Source organism: Aythya marila (genome assembly GCF_965140915.1).
Source record: "Aythya marila genome assembly, chromosome: 5".
Taxonomy (NCBI): Eukaryota; Metazoa; Chordata; class Aves; order Anseriformes; family Anatidae; genus Aythya; species Aythya marila.
This window is the reverse complement of record NC_139046.1, coordinates 60,602,608-60,627,476: the sequence shown is the minus strand read 5'-3', so window position 1 is coordinate 60,627,476 and position 24,869 is coordinate 60,602,608. Positions and strand designations below refer to the sequence as shown.

At 35.1% G+C, this 24,869-nt stretch overlaps 1 protein-coding gene across 11 annotated transcripts in view; it reads right to left on the bottom strand.

Annotated features, from left to right (window-relative positions):
* SOX6 (SRY-box transcription factor 6) overlaps positions 1-24,869 on the bottom strand; it is a 382,586-nt gene that overhangs the window by 37,082 nt on the left and 320,635 nt on the right. The gene's annotated exons all lie outside the window — the stretch shown is intronic.

Here is a 24,869-nt window from a genome sequence, read left to right as displayed (position 1 = left end):
GAAAAGAAAAAGAGTGCTTGCTTCTAGAAAAACACAAAGCTTTTGAGAGCTGGAGACCTCCATAGGAATGCTGGAACTGGTAACTGAAAGGTATTTTGTGTGTTAACCCAGTTCTTCAGTCAACTACTGGACAAGGTCACTACAATTGACAGTGTAGTATTGCCTCACAATAGCAGTCTCTGTAGTGCTGTGTATCAGTAGCAAAGCATTCAATGGTTATCATTAATTTAGCGTTCTCATTTGAAGGAACATAACATGTTTTCCCTCTTGCCTTGTTGTTACCTCTTCAGACTAAACTTGGCATTATGTTGTACTTGTGAATGAATGAAACCTTGTTGTTCATTACTATGAAACAATATTAAATGTCATGTCAGCTTGAATTTACAGACATGAAATACCAGTTTTCAGCTCTATGAACAGTTTCTCCATGTTACACTTAATGCATTATGCAGAAGTAGAGTGCTGATTGCTGTTCAGTCTATTGTTCAATGACCTAGTTCTGTGCTGTGCATGCTAGACGTAAAAGATTATGAGTTTCTCTCTTGCAAGATGGTTAGAAGCTTGGAAACATTCTTAAGAATCAAACATCCTTGATGGCCTTGACTTCTCATTTATTGCACATCCAAATATTTCTTTGTATTATCACTATATTTTAGGAATATATTTCAGTAATAAAATCCAGTTACCAAACAATTCAGAAATTCTTTTGAATCCCCATTTTTCTGATTGCTCCAATCATGGACTATTATATTATTTTCTTTTAATTTGCAGAGAAAAAAAGAAAACAAAAATCTGACACCATGCTACAACATGCAGCTAAGGCATTTTAGGTACTAATTGCATTTCTAAAAGAAGTTTCACAGAACCTTTCAATCATCTAACAAAATATCTCTGCATTTTATTATTGGTTAACTTCATAACTTATTTTCCTCTATTACATCTGTGGCTGATGAAGGAGCTTACACATACAAAGAAACTCACAGAGTAAAGAAAGAGTTACAAGTGAAATGTGAGTGCAGAAAGGAACTGTAATACCTGAGTTCTAATATTGTACTGAAAGATGTTGTGCAATGTAACAATACACCTGAATCATCAGGATGGGGTCTGTTTTACTAGTAGACAGAATAAAAAATAAGTTTGTCAAGGATTCTGCGTTCCATTGCAAAAGGCTGATTTGCAGTTGAAATAAAAACAAAGATCAGTACTAAGAAAACAGCTTTTGGCAGATATATTGTCTCTCCCAAAACATTTGCACTAAAAGCTTTTTCTTAAGGATGTTAACACAGCACCTGCAGTATTCTTGGAAGAACAGCCTTTAAGTGTGTTTCAGAAGGAGAAATACCTTTCTGCTATAAAAATCAACAGACTCTGCTACATATCAATATGCACATTTGAAATATCTTTCTAGTCATTCATTCTCTTTGATTTTACCAGAAAATATTCTGTTGAAAAAGAAAGGAAGAAAAAAAAAGTTTCTGAAAGAATATCAATATTTTGACATGGAAGGAGAAAAGGGAGAATTGCATAATAAGGTTCAGGAACAGTAAAACGAAAGCACTTATACCATAAAAATACCTGCTCTTGTCAAACAAAGGAGATGTACTTGTAGTTCTTTCATAACCTCCTCCTTCTAATTCATGAAAAGCTGTAACAAAGCTACTTAAATGTTTGAAATGCCTTTTAAAGTAATTTCTTTGCTTGCTTTTTATTGAAAATAATCACAGTGATTATAAAAAATAAAAATAAAATAAAATATTTGCCTTGGGATTAGACAAACTCAGAAGAAATGTGAAAATAGAATAATGTTCCCCAATATTAATTAGGTTTTTATCTAGTCTTTACAATTTGGTGAAATACAACAAATTCATATGAAATTTATCATTAGAAAGGAAACTTATCCCACTAGGTTCTGATCCTTTTTTAAGGGATTTGTCTTTGCTCCTGTCTTGAGTTCATCCTAAGGAGAATAGTTGTTTAAACTAATAATCCCTTCAAAATATACCTGTTTCCTAGTATGAATAAGGACTGAGAGGAAGATTAATTCTGTCCATAGTATTCCTATATGAACTAAAAATACACTTTAATTTAAAGTGAATGCCTATAAATAGCTACACTAATAAATACGTTACCGATACATGCATTATATTTGCAGACATGTAGCTTGACTACTGGATATATTGCTACCCCCATCCTCCTTGCATTAACAGAAAAATTTGGTGAGTTTGTAATAAAGGACACTGCTCTGGACAGTGCAAGCGTTTTGTCTTCTGTGAAAAAGCATTTTGGATTTCTATATTGAATGTTTTTGGTTTGTTTGTTTGTACTAGCTATGGAGCTTACACTGTACAGTCATATTAAGTTTTCCCATTAAAATTTTAGAGAAAGGTTTAAGGACACAGCACTGACAACCTTTTCTCATATGACTAGACCAACACAGTCAGTTGGAGTCCACATGGAAAACTGAAAGCTCTTCCCAGAACAATTCAAATCCTTTGTGCTTCTGTTTATGTTGAATATAGAGTAAAAATAATCACGTCTCTAAAATGAGCAAAAGAAGAGGGGAAAGATTCTTCTTAACAGCCAAATCTTAATATTCCCATCTGTGATACGATTAGGCACTTATTTATGCGTTGCCAGTCACAAACATGCAGAAAACGTAAAAGTTATTGAAAAAAATTAAAGTCTGCTCAACTGTCTTGCAGGACTGTTGGTTCTCTAAGTGCTTTGAAATTATGATGTATGAGGTAGATGTTGCATATTAAATAAAGATATTTAAATTATAAAGCCCCCGTTAGTGAGAGCTGATGAATGTTAAATGTTATGAGCCACAAGGCTGTGGCATCCATCATATTCACATATTATCACAGTCAGTGATGGAGCAGCCCCAGTGATGACAGATAGACTGCTAGATAGTTATCCCTTATTTCCAGAGTCGCCAAGCAAGCCTTTCAATCCCTTTGGCATTATTTTTAGCTTTGCATTAAATTAGCAACTTTTCCGTCATGTTCTGGCAGAAAGAATCAATTCTTTCTTCACGTGTGGAAGGTGGAAGAACGATTCACTAAAGCAAGAAGGAAAGGAAAAAGAAGCAGCAGCCTTTTCCTCTGAGAAGGCTGCAAACTTCAAATGACTAGAAACAAATGTAAAATTGTGATCGTGTGAAAGAACAGCAATGAAACAGTAAGCACACAATAATGGCTTTTCTCTGCACTTAGATAAAAGCTGAATTTTTGATGTGCACAGTATATTTTCATAAAATTTTATATACTATGTTTTATACACTTATTGGCTATTCCATAATAATGTGTGTGCTAACAGTAAAATTGCTCTTAAATTTATGTGCGTTATTTATACGTTCCCACGTAACAATGCTTTTTGTTGTAAAAAATATTCTGTTTATTAATGTAACTTTACAACCACTGCATCCAAGATCCGTGGTAAATTAATGACATTTTTATTATTTTATAGTGTCATTAAATTTTTACTGATCACTCCATCAAACAGAAGCAATAAAGGCCATAATGCAAACTGGGACACTTAGATCAGGGGAGCAGGAAGGCATTCCATATAGTCTGAAGTAAACGGCTTGCTATAAATGATATTTATACCATCTTTAAGGATGTGAGAATACTTGGACAAGTTTGGCAAAACTGTTTCTGTAGTACCGTGGATTGTGTACTTAAATAACAGTTTACTTGCCAGCACGACAAGTTTTTTTCAAACCATATGCGAGAAGATGACTGATTGCATCCATCTCTTGAAAAATAATATATGAAATGTAATAATACACTGGGCACCCCTCCCTTCTGGATTACCAAGACTGATCCGACTATACCCATGCCTCAAATTATTTCAACATGCTTGCTTTTTCCACATCTGAAATGTATGCTTAGACTGAAATGGAAAATGGCATGCACGCTGATCGTTGTGTGAAAGATTTAAAATATATATATATTTTGCAAACAAATACTTTTTATTTAAGTAGACATGTTTGGACAATGATGTAATACCCTTTATTTCAACAGTCTAGCATGGAAGCAGTTACCAACATTAATTTAAAGAGCCAGTTTCTAGAAACTGAATTAATATGGGTCGTTCACTGAAGCCACAGAGCATACGACTGAAGGGATATTATTTCTTCTGAGGACAGTAGTTTAGTTAGAATGACTACAAATAATTATCACATGTTGTCTTTATGTATAAAATATATTTCAATTGAATTATTCCACACTAAATATTCTAGCAGTTTATTTGCTAGCTGTTATCTACTCCCTTCATGTACCATAGACAGTAAACAACAGGCAAACAACTTACTATATTCAAAATATCAAAAGCACAATTTCAAAAAAACACAGGGAAACTTATTCCCAATTTGAATAAAGAGGAATAAGAGGAAACACAAAACCTTTTTTTTTTTTTTTTTTTTTTTTTTTTACCCCCCTGGAAAGTCAACATACAAATGTCCCAAGCTTTTTGCTTTCTTCTTCCTACTTTTTTATAACAGCTGAGACTGAAATGTTAAATTACCCTCCACTTAGAATCTTTTGCAACATCTTGGCACAGCAGGGATAATTACAAATTAACTTTCATCCTTATCTCTGAATATTTTAGTTATTATGGGTGGGAAGTTTAAACATTAACCTTATTACAACAATGTCAATCATCCTACTGGTGTGCAGGCATGCAACTGCTGGAATTCTTTGGATGGCAAAGTAGATAAACACAATAGTTGCATTATTGTTACAACTAAAAGCACGGCAACCCCACAGAAGGGCCTTTGGTTTTCTAGAACTTTGTGGTGAATATCCAGAGCTTGTTTTCAACAGCATAGCAGCGGGAGGTGCTCCAATAAATGTGATAAATTAAGTTAGCAAAGTGAGTTCACTTATTGTAGAAATGGTGGTATTTTAAGATATTGCTAGATACAAAGTGTATCATTTCAACCACTGATTTACAGGCTACATGGACAAAGGATGTGCTGATTTCTTTGCTACTGGCACAACTTGACCTTTCAATTTTTTTATGGAAGAGAAATGCACAAATTCAGTATTTCTACCAATGTGAGAAAATGATCTGAGGAACCAAATTAAGGGGGACATTTTGGTGGATTTTCACCTCTACCTACTGCTGGGTTTGGTTTTTGAAGGCCCATATATTGTTTGCAAACTGTTCCAATACTTCCTGATATGCTGAAAGTACAGCACAGACTATCACCCCTGCCACTGACTAAGGTTTGTATTAGGTTACAGTGCCTCAAAACAAGCAACCTGTTTGAAGAGATGAATTGAGAGAAAAGTCTTCAGGTCCCCTATTAGATATTTTCTTCTGTCTTAAAGCATGATTGAAAAGGAAGGGATTAAAAGCAGATAAAAGGGAATTAAAACATTTTTTTCCCTCACTCACAAGCCTCGGCTGGCTTCCACATGACAGCATCATATATGTAAGCCCATCACAAGCAAAAAAAAACCTCCAAAGTTCTTCAGGACCACAATTTCCTAGTGATGGTCATGATATGGACTCTTCTTTTAAGACAGGTTCGGAAGTTAAAATAGAGAATTGCAAAGTAATCCAAACATAAAGGGTTTAGATAAAAAGTTTGAAACTGGAGTGCTAAAGGCCCAAAACTCATTAGATAAATGCAAACCCAAACTGCCTAATTTTAAACACTCTCTTTAACTAATTGTTTTAGAAATCTGATTTTAAGAATCAGAATGCCAAGAGCCCCTGGCTAGTGCAAGCAGTAGCCATCCTGAGCTCTGGAAACAAATAAGGATTTAGATGAATCCGCTGATTACTGGGAGCATTCAGCACATACTCCTAAGTTAACAGATTTCAGTGCACTGAAGCTTGCCTTTAAAAATAGTAGCGTATGATTTTTTTAAGTATTTTTTTAAAGCAAACAGTACAGATAGCGAATGTTTTCACCTAAGTAGGATATTATGCCCTCCTTCATATGAAGATTTGACATACCCTTAACTATTGCTGCACTTGCAGGGACTCCTAGGCTATGGATCTGCCCTGGTTAGATTACTTTCAACAGGATTACTGCACTTACTGAGCTCCCTTAACCAAACGCTTTATGTCTTTGTTCATATGGTTTTAATATGGTTTTAACCAATTGCAAGGTTATTTATAAGTTTGCAACTCCCCAGTAGTTAGAGTTATGAAGCGTTCAGACTTAAGCATATCCAGTTGTGTGGTAACCCAACTACTGCTTTCATGCGGTTTCCAACTTTTTATTCATGCACAATGGCATGATGCATGGCAGTATCTGAGAACTCTCTGATTAACTCTTTGTTTCAGCAGCAAACTCATACAGTAGTCTACAGTAAAATTACACATCAACCAAAATGTAAAGATCTTTTTCTAAGTCACATAAACTGTGGAATTCTACCTTAGACTGTTGAGAATTCATTAGTCCTCAAAAAACAAACGGGCAATCAATTAAATTAACAGCTGGTAAATGTAAAACAAACAAAAGGAGTTTCTACTTAACACTGCATAATACAGCTGCAGAATTCACTAGAGGTCAGAAAGAGTCCAAAGCCTGGGCTGTCACTTGTTTTTAAAAGAGCTGGATAATTTTTTGACTGTTAATAACATTTTTAGTAACACATGCTAAGATAATCAAATCTCATGTTCCAGAGTGTAAGCTGTTCAATTGTTGGGGTCAAAGAGAAATTCCCTCTTTCTCTCTGCTGCTCCCTTTCCTCCTGACCAACATCCACAGATGATTAACTGGAAGTCTTCCAGGGAGAGAAGTTAATTTTCTTTTATAACATCAGGTATTGCCCACTAGATTTAAGGGAGAGCTGGTAAATGGTTTAAGACCAAATCTACGTACCTTGTAACTAGAAAGAATCGGAATGCACCCATTAAAAAAAAAAAAAAATACATTTTTCTTTTAGCTAAGTGCGTACACATGCATTTTTAAGAGAGAGACAGATGAAAATAATCACAAATGACAACTGACATACGCTTCTATCAGAAACCAGCAAAACTGTTTTTCCTGCACCATAAAGTGACTAATGCAAGCAATTCAGTAGCTACTCTTGGACCCTCAGAATGGTCATTCATATTTCTAACATTTGAGTTACAAGAATAAATGCATAAGGACATGGTAAAACCAATCTTTTCTCCAGTAAAATAAATAGAACAATAATAATAATGTATATTTTGCTATGTTTTGGTTTAATTTAGAAAATGACTGGACCTTGTCATTTATGTTCCCATTTCCACAAAGTAGTTAAAAATGTAGACATTAAAATGACATAAAAGTGTACAGGAATACTTTTCCAAAATGCCATGATTATGCGCATATATCTGTGCATGCTTCCCCAACCTTTTCTTTTGTAACTAAATTTCATTAAAAGTATTATCATGCATTAGAATTGGGACAGAATTTAGAAGACAAGAGATCTGGTTCCTGTTCTCAAATTCTGAATTCCCTTTTCTCTTAATCATCCCGTAATATACCCCAGGCTGAAAACACAGCTTTAGCAAGAAGCCACAGCAGTATAACAACCAGAAAAACTATTCTAGGTTCAAGACAACAATGTTTTTGGAATGAGGAAAAAAAAAAAGGAAAAAAGAAGTCACCAATTTCAATTTCATTGTGGTGTTCTGCAAACCTCAACAGCACAAAGGAAATTCAGCTGCCCTCCATACAAATCAGAGCAAGAGAGATTCAGAGAAATTCAAGAGAAATTCAGAACACTGACACACACGTGCTCCACTCAAACATCCTGAGAAACAATATGATGTTATTTTATGAACAATATAGAATATAAGTGCACGGAAACAGACACATATATATGTTTGATTTTAAACTTCTAAAAGCTAAAAGCATGACAGCTGTTGTCATAGATACTTTCATTCCACCATTTCAATTATGAAAGGCATATGCCAGGTTTTGTGACATGATCAAACAGTACTGGAAAAACTGATGAAAATGGACTACATGATGCAATAATCAGTTATCAAATAACAATAAATGCATTTTCCTACTCTACGCATCAATCATAGCTATAAAGGTTTAAAAACAAATGTTTCAAATACTCTACTGTCATGTATTTCTAAACTGAACAATTAAACTCCCAGGAAAAATCTGAACCTAAGTTTTGTGCATTTATTACAGAAATCTTTGAACATCTATAGTGTTGAATATTTCAGGTATAGATGCCAGTGTTTCCTAGATGCTCTGAATGAGCTGCTGAGTGTAGCTACCACTTTTGTTTGTAAGCAATGCAGGCCCCTAGACATCGCTGTTCCATCCCATTTTCAGAAGACACCTGAAGTAGCTTAAATTGGTGATGCACAAGACACTTGGGCTTAAATGTTCATATTCATATTTAGAATTAGAAATGCAATCAAGGCAGTTAACAAAATCCCACCGAATGCTACTGTGTTCAAATATATGCTTTGCCTTGTGCTGTATGTAAATATATAATTGCATATCATGCATATATAGATTAGGAAGGGTTTTTCTGTATTTATCAATCTGTTTTGGTTTTGTTGTTGTTGTTTTTTCATTTTGTAGCATTTTATGTATATTTTTCCAAGGTTGCGTTTTATGATCACTGCTTAAATATTACACTATTTATACACAGGTGGTTTTTGTTATGTTCAGAGAGAGAACAAACATATCACTAAAGAATAAGGACGGGTGACAATAGAACAATGATAATAACATCATTATGCAATGTTTTGCCTCTTGTAGCCCCATCACTGCCATGTTTTTCTCTGATTATTCCAGCCTCAGGAAAATGTGCTGCTTACTGTTTATGTCAGGAAGGCACGATTACTGCTTGCATGATTACAATATCAAGTGTGATGTACCTAATGCCCGTGATGATATTGATGTACACCCCAACTATCTCCTGTCTTTAATCTTCATTCAAGAAAAAAAAAATAACAACGACAGTAACAAAAAAAAAAAAAAAAAAAAAAAAAAAAAGAGAGAGAGAGCAAGTTACAAATTCTTGCAGCCTTATATAGGCCTTAACTTTGTAAGGTGCTGAGCACCTTCACTCCATTGCAACACAAGGGCATGGATAGTCATTACTAAACTCCAGGGAAATACTTATGTGCTTAAATTAAGCATGGACTAATAAGGGCCAAAGTGTGTAATTCTTGCACATTCACACTGAATCTGAAACTAAACATGAAACAACTTCTTCACAGGCTAAGATACTTTCTCCTCTTTGCTTACACTTTTTTCCGTTTTATTCAGCAAGGTTGAAAGCCTTTGGGTATGGAGGAGAATAGTTCTTGTTTAGCAATAAAACAGTAGAAAACCAGTCCTGCAAGTGGGCAAGATCTTGCATTAATGATGGGCTAGCTGAAGGCAAAGGAATAACTCCCTACCAGTGAAGCTGCCTTATTTACTCACAAATCTTTCTAATGCAACCAGAACTAACTTACTCATAAATTACATTTTTAAAATTTGTACTCCAGGAAAAGACAGCCCAAAGTTGATTTATGAACACTATACATTTATCAAAGCAAACAAAAAAAGCAACCGATAAAACAAGGTGAAGATTCCCATTTCTACATCCAGCATGCAAATGCATGCAACCACGTACTTCCAGGAAACAGGGGGAGATTTACATCTGAAGGAAGGAAGAACTCTTCAATGCAGGAAGCAGAAATCAAAATAATGTAAGAGAGAAGGTGCTTTATATGGGATTATATGGGATGGCTTTGCATTTTTTTTCATGCAGAGTCCAGAAACTCTTACACCTGAAACCATCTTAAATGCAGAATGTGTATCTACATGCTGACAAAGAATTGTGGGTTTACAGCAGCAGTATACAAAGACAAAAATACTAGTTATCTATAGCTAACACTACCGGGAAAAAAAATATCCATTCTCTAGATTTTCATTTGAAGTAAAACGATTTTTTTTAATTTGTTTTGTTTTATCGCGAAAAGATTGTTTTAAATTCCTGCATAAGATATCTATTAAAGTACTCTTCAGCTCAATGCAACAATGACAATTTGGAAAATGTTCTTTTCTCTTAACAAGCAATTTTGGAATGGAGTTTCAAAAATAGAGGTTTCACCCACAGAGCATATTAGCCACTTATGTCCCATTTAAGACCTATTTTTGACCTGCCTTTCAGCATAAGTGTAGACTGGGTCTTACATACATCTCTCCACATTTAAAATGAAGTTTTTCTTTTCTCCTGTCCTCATTCACCTCCCCACCCCCCACCCCCCAGATGACATACATGTAAAGCTCCTACAATTTACTGAATGAATATTCTAACACCTCAATTCCAGTGGAAGATTTTTGCTACTCTGTGAACAAATGCAACCTGCAAGTAAGAGGGATTTTTTTGTTTCATACATTCCTTACTTCTCCGTATACTTGTATACTTTATAATTATGTTCATATTTTCTAGTTATGTCTTACAAGAAAGGGAATAGTAATATCCTGGGAAGCAATCAACATTTTGGAGCCTTTCACTACTATATATGTAGACAATCATAATACCTACCACTGTGCAGCAGTAGAACCCAAGTCATTCCAGAAAAAAAAGTTGGTAACAGTATTGCCAAGCACTGAGGGAAATCATTATCTTCTGCTTACCCAGAACGTCAATGATTAAGCTAAGAACTGCACCCAGGACTTCTGAACATTAGGCCAGTCCACTGGCTGTTATGCCACACTGCCTCTGTCGTAAATCTATTTGATGGATTTTTCAGTCATGGAACATTAAAGGCTCTGCTCTTGTCTAATGAATATGTTTAAAGAAAACAGTACAAACAAAAGCAAATGTAACACTTAAATTATCTGAGAAGCACTGCTTTGATGTCACACTTGGATAAAGGATTTCCTACTGCAGGCCTATGTACACTTATACATTCTGAAAAATATTTTAGCCAATACCACTAGCTGGCATCTATTTAAGTCTGAAAAGGGAACATAATCAGTTTTAGTTGGTTAAGTACAATCTGAGCCAACTTTTATATTACGACCAAAAGCTTGGCAGTGCAGTAGCAGTGGCAAGTAGCAGAAAATTGCTTACAGTGTTATTTGCCAGATTACTTGAATGATTTACATCGGGTTTTCAAGAGAGTTTGGAGTATTAAAAACTTAAGATTTGGAAAAGACTTGGACTATAGATTTTTGTTCCTAGTTGCAACATGATGCGCAGGAGAGGGTTATGATATAATATGAACTCACTAAATAAAGCATTTTTTAAATACAAACCACCTGAAACATTTAGGAGCAGTTCAGTTTGAAATGTTGAGTGTTTTGTGTTTTTTTTTTTTTTAATTGAAGATTTGGGAGAGCCGACTGATTTAGATTAAATGCTCAACCTTTCACATCCACTTGTTTAAGATTCATGTTGACATTGTACTAAATACAGCTATACAGTTTGTATTCCAGATAAATTGATCTGACTACAAGCCTTACTCTTTAGTATGATTCTTACTCCAAAATAAATCAATATTTAATATCTCCTGCAACAGCCCCAGTAGATAATTTTAAACCTTTTCTCCATCCCATTAAGTTACCTTTAAAAATTCTTTATACAAGCTTTCACAGATGACTTCTGAAAAACTAGTTTATGAAAAGCAGTCTGAAATTCATTAATTCAGATGGAAAGGGTTTTTTAATCTCGCTGCATTGTGCTGATCTCTAAATCCATCTCTGTTTAGATGATTCTCAGGCTCAGCTAATTGGAAGAATAAATAAATACTTCCTGTAAATCTGTAACACAGATTTTATACATAAAGAAAAATATCCTTCTACAGTCTGCTATGGCACATATCTCTAGGGTGCAGGCTTCTGTAAAAACAGGCTGACCAAGGCTCTCCCTAAACTCCCTGAGAGGATGAGCACTCTGCATCATCAGGCACCAGTCTCCACCCAGCTCCAGTCCCGCTGCAACATCAACCAAAAGAAGCAGTGATATGTGGGTAAACAAGCTGGACGCAGGCATCAGGCACATCCTAGTCTCCATTTTGAACCTTAAAGTCCTACTGCTGCTCCTTCTCCCCTCCCCACCCTCCAGTCTAGTAGAGCAGCTAAGGAGGAGGAAAAACATCTCTTCCCCCTCCCTCAAACCTCTCCTATGGCTAAGGGCCCCAGTGGGATAGGAGTCTTTGATATCAGAAGAATGCAAACAGCAAGGCTTGGGTTTGCCTCTTCTTAGGGTTTAGAAACAGAGACATAAGAGGAATTTCAAATGATTATATATTGGGAGAACTGAAAGGGATTATGCCAAAAGGAAGGAAAGAACTATATGCTCTGAAGCCATCTGGTAGTATATCCACCATTCAAACTACAGGATCTTTATGTTTCTACCTGTGCTCTCCCTTACTCTTATTTCTTACACTTCGTTACATTCAAAGCACAGTTTTACAGATGCTGTCTGCGGCAGTGAAGCTCTGCCCCATCCCTCACCTTCCAATCCACTGGATTCCAACACACATAGTCCACAATCCTTTATTTCTTCCAGTTCAGCTGTTTATGGGGCCATGCTGAAAACTCAAAACAGTGGAATGTTTCAGCTTGAAAAAAAAAAGTGTTTTTTTTTTGTTGTTGTTGTTGTTGTTGTTTTTTTCCTGAAGATACGTTTTGTTGCTGTTACAGAGGAGTTGTCCAAACAGCTGTGTCCTTGAAGGGGCAGCAAGCTGCAGCCCAGTGCAAGGATAGGGAACCAGTGCTAAGAGCATCCTTCCTCTGGATGGGCAGCATGTGAAAACTGGCTGAATATAGTTCTTGCCTTTCCAATTCTGTTAAAGATCATCATGTCAGGAGAAATGCCTGCTTTAGTCTGGTTTAAAGCACAGCCTAAAAGGGCCTGATCCCAAATGAGTAATTTCATTACTAGCAAAACAGAAATATTAAAGAAACAAATAATATGGTTACCTTAGAATGCAGTTTTCAATTTTATCTCTATTCCTTTGCTACCTCCAAGCAATCAGAAATATGTGTTAAAATGTGTAATCTGCTTATGAAATATATTTGGTGTTCAGCTTAGTTGTGAAACCAAATCAAAGACAAATACAGAGACAACAAAAATACAGTTATATACAGAACACAGACTGTAGAGCAAAAATAAGTGAAATAATAGTCACTTTTCACCATATAAGATGGTAGTGGGAATTCCACTGTAGAAATTGTGTGCTATTCTATTACAATGCGACACACAACAGCAACATGAAGATGTTTTGATGACACTTTACAAGAGCCCCAGCCAAAGCACAGTGAGGGTAAGCAATAAGGAAGAGAATCAGCTGGAGGAAGAGGAAAGAAAACCTGAGCTGATAGATCTTAGCAAACACTGCAAGAAAATTTCCCTGCCTCTCACGGTAACAGGATGACAGAGACTTCCACAGCCTAAACTATATCCTGTATCACATCAAGAACACTCCTAACACCATAGGATTCAGATCTCAGAACAGTTGAAGGATGAATAAGTAATGTGGGTCCTGATTCAGAGAGTCATATGTGCTGAAATCCACCCTCTAATATATACTATAAAGCAAATGTTTTACATTAAGAGACCTTAACTGGGGTCATGAACAGGAAATCATGTGCTTTTTTAAAAAAAAAATAAATAAATAATTTTTTTTTTCTTTTTTTTAACCTTTTTACTGGATTCTGTATGGTCTCATAACACATATTCCAAGGTAGCTACAGTAACATGGCATGGATGGAGATAAAGGGAAAGTAGTTGATAAACTAAGCAAATAGTACACTTCATCTCCTTCCCTGATAGGGTAATGCACATATTTACTACAATTTTCTCATACTGCAGTTCATTACTTTTGCCTGTCCATGGTGGTGAGTATATACTGATTAACTACAGATGGCTTTTTCACTGAATGGAATGAAAATCCTATGTAGCTGGAGTATGCTACTCAGTGCAGAGGACTGATAGATGTCCTGGTCTATATACTGTCAGTCTACAACTGTGAATATTAACTCATTAGCCCCTGCAAAGAAAGAGAAACGAAGCTTGGCTGGAAAAGATTAGGAGCAAAACTTTTCAGAACACCTTCCTCGTATTTTCTGAAAGGAAAAACGAGTTGACAGGCACTTCATCCATGAGATGTTTAGCAGCTATGACATGACATGATCCGTAGCATGATACTGAAGAATAAAATATAGGAGTTATGTAAAAAAGGGCATGCAGGTAATCCCTTGATAAAGGGGAATCCCTTGGGAGGAAGAGCGCAGCCAGACAACCTAATCTTACTTATTCAAAGAGACTGACTGGCTTCAGGCAAGGAACAGAATTCTGGTGAGGATCTGGCAACTGAGTATGTTTTGGCAACCTGCTGAACCCTTGATAGGACAAGAAGTTTTACAGTTTGTGACACGTCAGTGACTCACTTTGTGTACAGTTCTAGTGCATATCCTCCGAGTGATGGCCTCTATTCGTATCTGAAATACTGCAGAGGGTTCCTGTGCTTTAGAAAGGGAACAAGCATGTAAAAATAGGATGCGCTAAGCAAAAATCCAAATGGATATAAAAGATAGTTCACCTGAATAGCAGTCATATAATGATATTGGTTCTTATCAATTTAACTCAGGGATGCAAAGAGCATGGCAATGAGATAAGAATGCATCCATTGTCTGCCATCTCAAGAAACCTTTGTCAAGATAACAGTGAAAGCATTCACAGCTACCTGATCAACACAGGCCTGACATTAAAGCACAAGTGTCCACTTCTCTTACTGGCTGTTTAATAAACTGCTTTGGAACAGGTGGAGGTGAAAAGGAGATCTTTCCAAAACCTTGTCTCAATGTTCTCCCTCAGTTAATGAATGTCAGCAAGTGGAAGAACAGAAATTTGATATGTTTTTCCAGCCTTTCTTATAGAAGCATTTGCAACATGTTAGAGGCCACAGGCATAAAAGTGAACTACTGAGAAATTAATGTTGTCTGTAGATTTTCAGGATGTAAGCTGGGCAATTTCAGCTTGTGGGTTAGGCATACTTCAGGTTTTAAGTAGTGTTATAACAGCTTACTATGACTTGAACATGATTTTAGTACAAGTAATCTGATGTTGAATATCATTTATTACCCTGTTACGCATTTCCAATTGAGATAGACCTGTTTATGGTGTTAGTGTTATGTGACTACAGATGGACAAGCTATGTGAAGGGAACAAATTATTCAACAAATACAGTCTTCCTTATTTTTTCAAACTACCACTGGGGGATCAGCAATTTATATTCTACATGTATAAGTAACTTATAAGTGTTCAAACAATCCAGCTTGTGAGTTATGCATGAACTATGCACTTAAGCGCTCAATAGTTTGCAGGTTGTGATTTATGCTCTAGTTGGTCACGTACGACAAATTATATTGTTTTTGATGCCTGCCTCAATGGTGAGTAGTGCAATATTGCCTTAAACTATCTGCAAAAAGCAACTGGGAATTCCTTCAGCCAGGAGGCCTCCCAGGTAGTAGAAAGCCTTTACTTGTATCTATCAATTCCGGCATCCATTATCTTCATCACCACAGGAAAAAAAGATGAACATGCCTCTGGCATACCATCAATAGGAAAAAGGTGGCAGTGGTAAGGCACAGAGAAGCAAAGTCTGTTGGATCTCTAGATTAAATGCTGCAAAGTTCACAGAGCTGCTGTAAAGATCTACAAATAGCATCAGCACTGTATCAGGGATGGAAATGTTCCCTGCTACTGTGATCTTCGTTTGGTCAACATGGAGTTTGGAGTGGGAGCTGAATCAAAACCACCTTTTTTTTTTTATTATTATTATTAATTTTTTTAACAGGAGGTTATCAATTTGGGCATAAACAGCAAATGTCTGTAACCATGCACAAATGTCCATGTTCACATGCAAATACAACCATAGAAATAAAAATGCATTTGCATGAGTATTTGTGAAAAGAAAAAGGAAGTAACTCCATTAATGAGATCTCAAACATTTGCAAATACTGTTTTGTATTACTTGCTTTTCATGAGATGAAAGAAGATTTTACTTGCTAGCATTCTTATTGTTTTGTTAGAAGCAAAACAGTTAAATCAGCACAAAGTAGTATATAATCCCACAAACAGGCAGCTGAGTAACTATCCTATAGCAGTGAGTGTATTTCAGTTTATCGTACCTATTAATGCAGGCTAATGATACCTGAGACACAGAAAACATTATTATAAAATTTTAGAAAGTCATGAATATCAGGCAGAGTAATCCTAATTTATCTTTGTTTTACTTAATCTGCTGCAGTTAGACTGGCAATGTATTTGGTGTTGTACATTTACTTACAGGAATGAACAGAGAGCTCAGAAACAAATGGTTGTGGATGTCTGTGCTCGTATCTAAGTGTGAAATAACATGCAAATATATTCTGTAGTTCTCAGGACAATTGAAGAAGTGATATGATAGAATTGTGCAGCTACCATTCTGACCCACAATTTAAATCAATGAATATATTCCTGTCCCAGAGAATTTATGTTTGAACAGTAATTTTCAACCTATCTTTATTGTTTTGTGGAGATGTATAATGAAAACATGGGATAAATTTCAGTATATATCTGCAAAGTCTTTTGAGTAGCTTAGAAATGGATTGCACATAAGAAGGTACAACCATTATGCCGTTACAGCCATCACAAAGACACTATTCCTTTATGGCAGAACACATGTTCTCCTGGAAAAATTATCCTTTTTTTTTTTGTTGTTGTTGTTTTTGTGCAAATTTTTCAGCATTTAGCTCTAGGACCCATTTTCATCAAATGCTGTCCATTTAGGATTTTTTGCTGCTCCAATATTTAAGAGAAAAGACCAAAAGAGGGCAAAGTTTTTATCCTTTCCACAGGAAATACCCTATGCAATTGATATTTGGCATTTCTTCCTGAGCTGGAAAAGAGAGAGAAGAAATGGGCCAATCCCCCCTTTTGTTATTGTTATTATTATCATCATCATTATTATTAATGAGGTCTAAAACATGCAGCTAGGCAACCCTTCAAGTAGCCCTGACAACAGAAATAAAACATCACAGTTGTATTCAGCTACCATACAAGCACGTTGTCAAGCATAGGTAGTGGCAAAAACTCCAGTTGTCGAGATACAGCAAAACTAGCAACTAATTCCCAAAGAGTGTGCTGGTTTCTTTTCTGAAAACAGTATTTTATTTCTAAGTGTTTTTCTGATTGACCTGGAAGCAATGAAAAACTTAAAAACTTCAGATAATATGGGGACTTTCTTCAACAATAATGTATATAATATATATAAATAGTTAATAATGTTTCATAGAGGTCCTTTGGGTGCATTTTCTTTTAACTTCTTACTTTTGTACGTTACATCACTACTAAACTGACCAAACTTTTTTTTTTTTTTTTTAATTTATGGTCAAAAAAAAAATCAGTGATTTATACTTTCCAAATACTGCATTTTTTACTTAACTGATTTTTGATAATTTAATCAATAGAAAAATAATTTAGATTTTATTTTAACCAGCTGCTACATGCTTTGGGGCACTAAGCATTTAACTGTGTATCTAACATATTGGAGTGCAAACGCACAAGCTACCTACTTTACCAAGACAATTTTGTAAAGTAAGGCTATTATTGACCAAAAGGCTTAAAAAGAGAGGTCTGCACAGCCACCCCTTCCATTGGTGCAAAACCGGATCCACAGGAAGCTGATGCCAAAGCTAACTTATTTGTAAATTTAGATGACCTATATATGCCAGAGATTTTACACTGCTTTTTGTCTTACTGTCAATTCCACAGTTTGAGCGAACATGTATTTTTAATGTGAAAATTTCAAATACATTATTTTTTATGTCTTTCCACACATTGCATACAAAATAAATCTGGGAGAAAAAAAAAAAAAAAGTGAGTATATTGGTAGGCATAAGTATGAATACTTAGGTGTAAATAGGAGTATTTGAGTAATAGCTATGCAATCAGCTAAAGACTGAATCCTAATGTTACGTACAGGCAGAAGGTTAGCGTTCCATGAGCAGCTTTAATATTTCTATCTTTCGAGTTTGAGGAACAGGCTTGACAAGATTTCATACCCACAGCCTCTCACACCTGGTTCCCATTATAAACCTGGCCTTGATAATGGAGCTATGTTCCTATACAGAGGCTAATGTTGGCAATGGCATTTTCCTCCCATAACTCTTATAATCTGAGTACCAGTGTTAGGGCTGTACTTGACCCCACTGTGCATCTGAAGTTACAAATTCCATCACCTTCCTCACTAAATACAGAAAAGTCAGATAAAACATTTCTTTAAGTATAGGTAAAATTTCTAAGCCTGGTTTTATTTTCTGTGATATCTGTGAAAGCTAGTGATATAGTACAGGCTTCAGGGTGCTATCAAAAGTAAGATTTTTTTTTTCCCCTTTGTTTTTAATGGAAATTTTTCTCTCTAAATAATATAGTTGGAGACTCGGTGGTTAGAGCTTTTTTTTTTTTTCTTCTCCCCCTTTTTTCCCCCAAGAAGCTCTACCCCAAATTTCATTTTGAATTACATTTTAAAGTTCTAATTGTAAAAATCAATTCACTGCAACACTACTCCACGTCTGAGGGATTTTAAAATCATCCAGCTATCCAAAGATGCATCTAATTCCTGATCAGGCCTTAGAATAAATAAATATAAAAATAAAATAATAAAATAAAAGACAACACAACACTATTGTTGTCCTAAAAATGTACTGATTTAGAAAAACAATGCAAGTACATATGATAATGAAATTCATAAAAAAGCAAAACCCGTCAACACCCCAAACTCAGAAACACAGAAGGGATTTCCCTGGAATAACATGCTGCCTAAGATGCCCAGTCATAACACAGACAATACATCCAGCAAAAAAGTTGCTTGGAATTGTTACGTTTTTTTTTCTCCCCTTCCTTGTTATACCAATTTCATGATTTATCTTATCTTGTCACATAATTTCAAAACATTGGAAGCAACAGCATAAATAAACAGCATGTTTTCCAGTTCTAATAAAAGGGGGCAGTATTACATCAGTTGAAATTCTGAGTTGCCCAAATAATCATAAAAAGTGCTGTAGAAGGATACAAAACTACTGAATTTCACTGAAAATAGACGGTAACTGTACAGACACTAACAAATCTGCTTCCTCGTGCTGAGGGAAAATCTTCAGGGCTAGCTCTGTGGAACTTTGGTGCCTACGTTATGGCTATTTCAGAAAAATTTCACTTCGGTAACTATTTTGCTTTCAAAATTACTAAGGAAGCATTACAGTTAATATAAAATGAAGGAAGATTTTTCATGTGGCAAGGATAAGTGCTAAGCCAAAGAAGGAAATTGCAGAATTATTGCATTTTCAAAAAATTAAAAAAAAAAAAAATTAATGAAGATTTTTTATAATAAAATACCGGTGTCCAAATATGGCTTTAGGAAGTTAAATTTGAACACCTAGTATTAAAAAAATCTTTGCTTACATATATTATTTATGGCCACAATTAGATTACTAAACAGGACAAATTCATAGTAACGTATAAGGGATGTTGGTAAGAATGAGGACTGATGGGATTTGTATTTGAAAATTCTCCCTGTTTTGGAGCATCTATTTTAGACAAGTAATTTATCTGTATTAAAATTACGGGACTGTAAAGGGGATGCCTCCTTCTGTGTCTCAGAAACTCTACAGGTAAAGGTTTGTTGACTGAGCAGAATGATGTATTCAGCAAAAACAGTTTCCCTGTTGCAGTGTCTCTTTGTGGAAATAAGATTCCTCATTAGACAGATGAAATACATTCTCACTGAGTTAAAGAAAACAGTGTCTTTTTTTTTTCTCTCTCTATACCGTTCCAGATTTTCTATTACAGAATTTAAAAATATACATTTAAACTTACATTATAATATATGAGTGTGAGCTATATGAGGTAGGACCTTCTTTAAATTGTGGAGTTCCAAGAACAGATCTTGGTATGATTCTTAAGATATTAGCATTAAAATGTAACAACTTTGCAAAGCTAGTCATTTGTTATCGATGCTACTATCCTTTTTTTTTTTTTTTTTTTTTTAATTTTGCCTGACTGCGGTATTTGCCCCTTAATTACAAGTAGAATTAAGATTTAACCCACAGAAACAAGAATCCAACTGAAAATGCTTACAGCTTCAGTTATGTCTCCCAGTACTATGAAATATAAGAAATGACTTCTAATTTGCCAGCTGCAAATAAAGGTTCTTATATAAGAGACTAAAGGGGAAAAAAAGTTTTTCTTAAAAGATAAAAGCAAAAGAGAATGAATCACTTGCTACAAATCTAAACCAATTATTCATAAAGCTTTATAAAAATCCACAAGTCCCTTATAACTAACTTAGTCATGTTCTCAATTTAAGGGTGGTCATCAGTGTGTTTGATAAATGGAAAAGATAGTCAAACATAAGATAGTCTGAAAGTGTATTTTCTTAAATGTGTTTTATTTTTTTTTTCTGTTGTTTTGTGGTATTTTGTTTGTTTGTTTGTTTGTTGTTTTTTGTTGGTTTTTTTTTGTACTTATTTCAGAAATGACTAGTAACAAGGATGCTAGTACAAGGTACTTCTCTTTGTGATTCTCTGAGAAACACCCTACAGCTGCAGAAAAAGTACCGTGACTCCTGCCTCTGCAGTTGTTCTGTCTATAATTTTGAATATACAGAGAGAAAAAAGCTGGAAAAACAAAACAAAACCAAACAAACAAACATAAAAAAAAAACTGTCAGCAACATAATCCAGTACTGCTTGCATTTAGAAGAATGCAATACAATGATGGAGTCATCGCAGGGGTGCGGGCAGTGAAAAGGAGATTATGTATGACTAGTAACTTTTGCTACAAAGACTTCCCAAAGTGTTTTATCAGGCATAGTTTGCACGCATGTGCAGTGGCTTCATATAAATGATGAAGCGTAACAGCTCCAGAGGAGTTGTTACACTCTATTGTGTCAGTAATCCACATATTTAACAGTCCCTAAATACAGCAGACCGTAACACCTCCAAAGGAGTCGTTATGGCTTATCAAGTCAAATCCAAGTGCCAAAATATGTATTTGGTCAATAGACTGTAACATCTCCAAGGGTAAATAATATATGTTTTTAAGAATGTACACATTTTGCATACAAACAGTGGTCTATATTAGGATAAATGATGTGGATTCAAATTGTAAAGCATTTATTTATAGATAAGAAAGGAATAAAAGGCTCATTATAAGGGGTACTACTGTCCAATAATTCCCAGGAAGCAGGTGGTGACTCGTCATTTATTTGGGGGTCCAATTCTGGTTTCCTACTGCAAATATACAGTTCTCTAAGAATCTACAAAAGGGTGAGAGTGGAATATAAACATATAAATGTTACACTACATTCTGCTTCCTCTCAAATCTCAAATAATTTGCTTTCTATGTAAGAAAATGGGGAGGTGGGGGTATCCCTGGGTCTAGCAGATATGTTGTGATTATTTCACAAAATGGTTTAGCTTGGAAAGGACCTCTGCAGGCATCCTGGCCCACTGCCCCCTGCTCAAGCATGGCCACCTGGAGCAGGTTGCCCAGGACCATGTCCAGAAATGCATAAATTTAGTGGGTATATGCTGTATCCTAACTTCATATATTTTTCTTCAATGAAGATTAATGCATATTTGCCTGTATTTTTTCTACAAAGATTTTCTGGTTTTTTTTTTGTCACTGTTTTCATGCTTTAGGCACAAAAAACAAACAAACAAACAAACAAAAAACAACAACAACAACAACAACAAAGGCAGCAAGATCTGATTCTTTTAATACAATGTCAGTTATATTATAGATTACATACCATTTTCAGGTTCATTTAAAGCCTTAAATAAAATCTTCTAGGCATTCCTCCTAGTTCAAGGTACTAAAATAAATACAAGTAGCTCTAGTAATTCAAATTCTGTTTTAAGTACTTTAATGCACTCATTTTTGTTGCAGGTAAGCATGGAAAAAAAAAGTCGTATCCTCTGAATGAAGCCAATTTTCTTACAATTTTACTTTTTGCTCATATCAAATTGAAAGAACCCTGTAGCCTGGAAAATCTGGATTTTCCTAATTCTCTCCCCCTCCTTAGTATTTCTCTTTACTCTGTGAAGGCTTTTCCTCAGTCAGCCTGCATCTGACATGCGCCAGGTAAAGCAGAAAAAGTCAGCTCTGTTCTAATGACTTTTTGCCTTGCATACACAAACTGAAGTAACTCTGTAATTGTAGCTGTCCTTTGAATAGTATCATCTCTGAAGAGCAGCCTAACCTTAATGTTTTTGCAAATGGTAAAGCATGGCTGTGCCAGCACTGTGTGTTTTTGTTTTGCGCTTTCTGATGAGTGAATCTCTGTGAGCACTTTTAAAGCTTTGTAGAAGGTTTTTTTTTGAACAGCAGAACATGAACACAGGCAATTTTCAGTTCTGTGTCTCTAACCAAATACAAAGCTTTCTGAGATTTAAATGACACATTTTCAAAAAGGCCTAAGCCCAGGCTTTGAAGCTATGCACATAATTTTATAAGGGCAATCATTTGCACAACAAACTATTACCGGCTATCTGAACTTGAAGACCAGTAACTGACCAAAACTCAATAGCTTTTTTAAACCATCTGCAGGCAATTAATTTGTCATCTTTTTCTGGTGCCAGCTTCTAGCTACTTATTTATACAAGTCTAATTACCTGAAGCCCATTTCTGAAAATTTGCTCCTGAAAACATAGTGTCCTGATTCTTCAAAAGAAACTAGTCCAGAATAGCAACTATGCTACCAAAGCCTCAGTGGGATTATGACAAACTATACACTATATTCTCTGCATGCAATTATTTCAGAATTATGTTTTTTTACTGAAGTGATCTATCATTCCCTCCCCCCATTTTGATCATCCTAGCCATCAATTTTAAAGTAAAAGAAATACACCATAATGTAAAAATTGAAAGGCAAAGGGTAAAAGGAGTAAAACGAGTGTTCTAAAATTCTATTTGTGCAAAGGATGCCTCTGTTTTTAATGTATTTTATACATGCAATAAAATATAAATATATTTCCTCAGTATTCATGACTCTGACTTAACTCTTCTATTTTCTTTAAGATAGTGAGTCAGGATATATCAGCATTAAAAACGACTAATTTATATCCCATTCTTTTGCAAACCCTGCTGTTCTTGCAGAGCAAGGATAACAAACTAGTATACCAAAGGTAAAACCAGAGTACATACTATAACTTTTTCCTGCCTTAACGATTCTTTCTATAGTACATGCTGCAGTAAACAAAGCTAGCAGGATTATATAAAGGGACTTTGAGATTTAACAACAAATTTCCTTGCTGCTGTTTTTTCTCAGAGTTTAAAAGTTTCAAACACTGCCACGAGAAGCCTCCAGATAAAAGACAGCATTTGAGAACAATGTTTTTTTTTTTTTTTAATATTTTTAAGACTTCCGATAAACTCTGCTAAATTTGCAAGTAAATTATTTTTTTTCCTCATATTGTGTGATGTATAACCACAGCCTAGAACCCATACATCCGTGTTGTTCCTACATGTGTATCAGGAATTGTGTATTGCTAGTAACCTGCACAAAAAGAAATTCCAGTTTATTCACTGAACCATTTATTTCCCTTACTTTAAAAGATGAAAGGCAAAATAAAAATTTACTGTATCCAAAACAAGAAGTAAACATGGTACTGAAAAAAGTCAGGGAACAGGCCTGATAAGTAAACAGATGCCATTTTTATACTTTTCAAATTCAAATCAAATGTTAAGAATTCTTTTAATAGCCCTTATAGCATCTTAGATATTTTTAAATGTCAAGCAACTGAAACTCATAAAATACATTTTAAAATTAGCATTAGTTTATAAACTCTTAATACTAATCATAGGCGTGACATTTATTTTATACCTTCAACTTTACTACCCTACATCTCAGTTAGTTAAGACAAACACTGACTTTACATTGTAAGTTTTGTCTGAATATGGCCTGCTTGATCAGTTATTAATTCCTCTGATTTTCATAATATGAACCTGTATTAAATGAGGTTTTAAATGTTGACACTTAAACTAACTCTAGTAGAAATAAAAATCTATTAACTTCTGAATTTGTCTTGTAAAACCATTTTAATCCTGTGTAGTAATTGTTTAACAAATTGTTTTAATAGACACCAACCCTTTCTCTTGCTTTAAGTGCTGTGAAGAATCAAGCAAAAATATAAAATGTAGATTAAAAGGTATACATCAATATTTGACAACCCTGTTTACATTTCCTTTCCTTTCTGTGACTTCCTACAATCTGCTTACTCACTAAGTATTCCCTTGAGAGTTGAGAAAAGATCATATCATCATCAAATTCATGGTTTAATTTATAAATAATATTCTACTGAATCTTATACTCAGCCTAGATAAAAAATTTCTGTTACTTTTGGAGTATAATATAATCTCCCCCTATACACCCCAAAGCATATAGAACCTACGCTCTGAAATACAGAATATCACAGAATTTTCATTAATGAATTATTTTTCTTTTCTGCAGGAAATACTCTGAAACACTAGGTGCTTTGTAGGCTAATGAATGTGTCAGTTTCTGTTCTTTACCAAATTGAATCATAACAGTTCCAATTTGTCCAATGCCACAATGATTACAGGGATATTCCTGGGACTCCTTTCTAGTTAACTGAAATGTAGAGTAATTCTTGTGGTGTATAACTGACTTTGTGTCAGTGGTGTAAAATCACATATGCTGTATTTTTTGCAGCATAAGCCACCTCTAAGGAAGCTAACAGAGTAGCATTCTTCACCAAAAGAGCTGCCTTATAGCTCAGCCAGTTACCTAGTTCAGTGTTTACTGGCTTTGTTATACACACAGAGACCTGTTCCTGGAGCAAAACTTGTAGGCTTTGGAAAGGCCACAGAGCAGGACAACACAGATGCAAACAATTTTACA